We start from the raw sequence: 4,560 nt of genomic DNA on the forward strand, positions 1-4,560 counted from the left end.
CACAACATTGTAAATTAACTATACTTCAGTTTTTAAAAATCTATTCATTTATTGACTCTGTTTGGCCCTTACCTAATGCTGTGGCAGGTGGAGACAAATGGGAGCTGATAATCTGGTTGGGTAGACGTAACCAGTTCATACAAACTGAACAGAATTGTGAAGGATTTAAGGACGTGTATATAACTTACTGCTACATTGCCCCACACACAGAGGCTTAGCACGCACAGGTTTAAATTTTGCAGTTTCCACTCCTCATAAGGGGTGCAGAAGGCCAACGGCATGGCCCTTTTAAAGGACTGGTGTGTGGAAGTGAGTCCCTTGATCTAGTGCTGGGTCTATAGTCCGGCCTCTGCATCTCAGCACAGCTTCATCATTCTCTGCTTGTCTCCTGGAGTAAATTCTCTGCAGTCATTCTGGAGAAGGGATAAAACATCCCAGATTCAGGTGACTGCATGGCCAATATTGAAATTATACTACTATAATGTGCAATGGTACAGAGTTCATTTTAAGGGCAGAATTAAGTTTAGTAGTTTTGTAAGTGATTTTAGTCTTCATAGAGTCATAAGTGTATGAAGAAGTCACTAAGATTTCTCAGCTTTACTCTGCTCTGTGGGAAAATCTGGAAGCTGCACAACAGGGTCAGCAAACTAAATCTGGCCCTCCACTTGTTTTTGTAAATTAAGTTTTATTGGAACACAGCCATACCCATTCCTTTACATATTGTCTGTGGCTGCTTTCATGCTACGACGGCAGAGTGGAGTAGTTACAACAGATACTGTGTGATCCACAGAGCTGAAAATATTTTCTATCAGGAAACTAATATAAATGCTGGAATTCGAGCCACGTCCATAGAAAGATCACGAACTTCCTGCAGTTAATACTTCAGTTCTGTTTCAAGGAAAGGACTGACCAGTGTGGGCTCGGTGGACTGGCATGGGGTAGAATGGAGAAGTCAGATCAAAGAAAGATCCAGAAGCAGTTGGAAGAATGAAATGAATCAGGAGCAACAGCAGGATTAGGATGATACCTTAACCCAGCAACTCTCTAACCCACCTTGGAGTCAGTCACCTGGGAGTTTAGAAGAATTACTGACGCCCATATGGAGACTGCACTGGTTTTCGTAAAATCTTCTCCCAGATGATTCCAATGTACAGTCAAGTTTAAGAGCCACTAGTCTAACCACCTCCCGTTTGGATGGGAGACTGATAATTAACCCATTGTTCCCCAGCCCTGTCATTCTCATAGCCCCTTACAGATTTTCTGCCATGTATTACTCATGCTATTAATGATCATAATGTTTTTCTTTAAATCAAGTAATTTTCTAAAACCTTAGACCTACTTTAGCTTTATTCTAAGCAATAGCATCTGGAAAACAAGTTTGGTATGCTGGTGGTATTTTTTCCTAATACTTATTAAAATATGCAGTGTTAACATAAGTGTGATACCTGTACACAAGATGGTTTACGGTGATTACAGCAATTTAGAAAGTTTAAGCAATATATTACCTAAACCCATGTTGTGTACAGAGACTCCAGAATTCACAGCATTAAAGCACCTCCTCCACAGTGGTCTGAAACACCCACCAGACGTTCATCATATTTGGTACTTTATAATTTTGCTCATTCACTAATTTGAATTGTGTGATCTGTGACATTACTGCATGGGGGGCGGGGGGTGGATAAGTTCCTTAGCAAATGAGTATCAATCTGAGTCAGTGCAGGTTCAACAATGCTTTGTTATACTCTACTCAATATTTGTATACTGCAACGCTTACAAAATTATGTCGTACTAGATTTTCTGAACAAAATAGTATGTTATGGTGATATTCCAGAATCTGGAAGCTTCAAGAAGGTCTTGGGGCTTTATCCTTCCGAAAGACAAAGGTGTAGTGGTGTAATTAACTTGCTATTGAGAAAAAATGGTTGGGAGGGCTATGTAGTCTTTTAATAGATATACCTAGAAAACAATATTATCTGGTGCAGACAAGTGTATTTGTATATTAACTGTGAGTGACATTAATCAGTTTCTTTTATTTCCTGGGAGAGTTCTCTGAACCTTTAACATGCAAATACAATTTGGGGATTTCAAGGAGACTTGGTATATGGAATTTTCCAAGTTTAGTTGAGTAGAAAACCCTTTCTTATTCACTAGATAAGAAGAATCTCTAGGAATCAGTGTTCTCTGGTACATGGTTTGAGAAACAGTAGTCTATTGTGTAACAGTGTAAGTTATCCCTACAATTAGTTCCAGTTATGTAGTCTGTAGGCGTGTTAGTTAAATTTGTAAAGCATGTGTATGGTTAATTCTGTTTTGTCCCCATAGAACAGAGCCCCTTTTTACAAGTTGTGCTTTTGGGAATTCTGAGATGTCTTACATGGAAATTAAGTACCTGGAGGAATCCTAGGGGAATTATTTGTCTATATGATGTACGTGACACATTGGAAGTCAAATAATGCTAAGGGCCAAGCCTGAAATAGGAGTAAGTTTCACGAGGAGTTTTTAAGCCCCAATTTTACATATGTGCGGGACCAACGTCCTATCTGAGCAGAGTGTGAAGAGGGCCAAAAATTATTCTAAAGAAATTAATTGAAGCAACAGAAAAGGAAAGAGATAAAAGGAAAATAATTGTGTGATCTTCTGGGAACAGTTATTCGAAGTTGTTTAGACTTTTGCCCTGCTTTTCTCTACTAAGTACCATGTCCCTTTGTCAATACTCCTAGAAATTCTTTAAAAGCATCAATTTGAGGGGGCGTGGGGGAGGGTGGTCCATGCCATCTCATTATTATGGGTGTACCAAGATTGAATTTAAAACAATTCCTTATTGTTTAACACTTCGGTTCCCCTCCAAACCACCACAAGAAACAATATTCAGTGGACATCCTTTTGTATAAGCCTTTTTTTTTCACTCACAAATATTTGTGTGTCTATATGTATCAAGCAGCATTAGACACTGGGGGTTCAATGGTGAGCAAAAAAATTAGCGTCCCTGCCCCCGAGGATTTATACAAATGTACTTAAAAATCTCAACCTGGAAAGTGCTCTTAATGAGAAGAAGACCATGGTCTCAGAACGTGAAACAAGAGATTTTTTGGGGGACAAACTGGGAATAACTTCCTTGAGAAGGAAAATGGGAAGTTTTCTGTCCCTCTGAGTTCACTGCATTTATATTTTAATGTTAAGACTTCATATGGTTGTTAAATCCTCAATTTATTCCAAAACCAGGATGTATTTTTCTCACATAACCACTTTTGCTATTCTAATACGCTCATTGAGAATTGTTAGGAATTATTTGAACTAGATGGTCACCTTTTGGCAAGGAAATTGACTCATATTAGTCAGTGGGATCTCTCACTTGTGTTACTCACAGTAGTTGTCTGGGGAGTATCCATCCAGATAATTTTTTTTTTTTTTTTTTTTTTTTTTTTTGCGGTACGCGGGCCTCTCACTGCTGCGGCCTCTCCCGCTGCGGAGCACAGGCTCCGGACGCGCAGGCTCAGCGGCCATGGCTCACGGGCCCAGCTGCTCCGCGGCATGTGGGATCTTCCCGGACCGGGGCACGAACCCGTGTCCCCTGCATGGGCAGGCGGACTCTCAACCACTGCGCCGCCAGGGAAGCCCCAGATAATTTTTAAACTTTCTATTTTGCTTTGAATGTGTGGAAAAAGGAAAGTTTGTTTGGGGTTATTTGGGATTGAGGTTTCCTATTCTTAACCATCACCCAAAGCACAGTGGAAGAGTCTCAATGAACCACAGGGTGATTTCAGCGTGTGTGCCTGGAGTGGGGATCTGATAAGTTTTCTGTCTTCCTCAAATGGTTCAATCTGTCAAAGAATACCACCAACCACTTTTCAGTTTTAGGTGTTTTCAGTCCTATCATAGTTTGTAAATAAGGTTTTGTTAACTTGGTATGAATAGTGCATTTTTACTGAGACAGGATGGAAAATGATAAGAAATGCTTTCCAATCTGATGAGAGAAGTGATGGACAAAGGAAACCGCCGCGACAAAATAGCTGCAGAATACAAATGCGCGTGTTAAATGTCACAGAGGGAAATTGTAAAAGAAAACTCCTCTGGGGGCTAGATCTCAACAACACAGCATCCCAGACTTGTTTCTCATTGGCATGAACATCACCTCATATCTTTTCTCTGAAAGTAAAATAAAGTCTTAAAACTTGTCTGCTGGGGAAAATATTAAATTATGGAATCTTTCCAACCAGAAGACGCCATGGTGAAGAAATTTTTTAAAAAATCCAGTTATGTATATTGTCTCCAAAATGACCATGACTGTGAATATGTAAAAGAGAGAACATAAGTGAACATGCTGACTGCAAAAGATAAAAGCACTGACTGTCTCTTAATAACAATAATGCCTCAAATTTGTGTGTTTTTCTCTGAATTTACTATTAACCATAAATCATCAAAAGCCTTAATATTTCGCTTGGACTCATTTGTGTTTAATGTTCCAAGGAGACAGAGATGGAGACAGGATGATTTCATAAAGAAAATGTTCCAGTGTTTCATGCTTTTCAAATCTCATTCTACTAACAGTGTATCTTTCCC

This window comes from Lipotes vexillifer, unplaced genomic scaffold (genome assembly GCF_000442215.2).
Source record: "Lipotes vexillifer unplaced genomic scaffold, Lipotes_vexillifer_v1.1 scaffold417, whole genome shotgun sequence".
In the NCBI taxonomy this organism is placed as follows: Eukaryota; Metazoa; Chordata; class Mammalia; order Artiodactyla; family Lipotidae; genus Lipotes; species Lipotes vexillifer.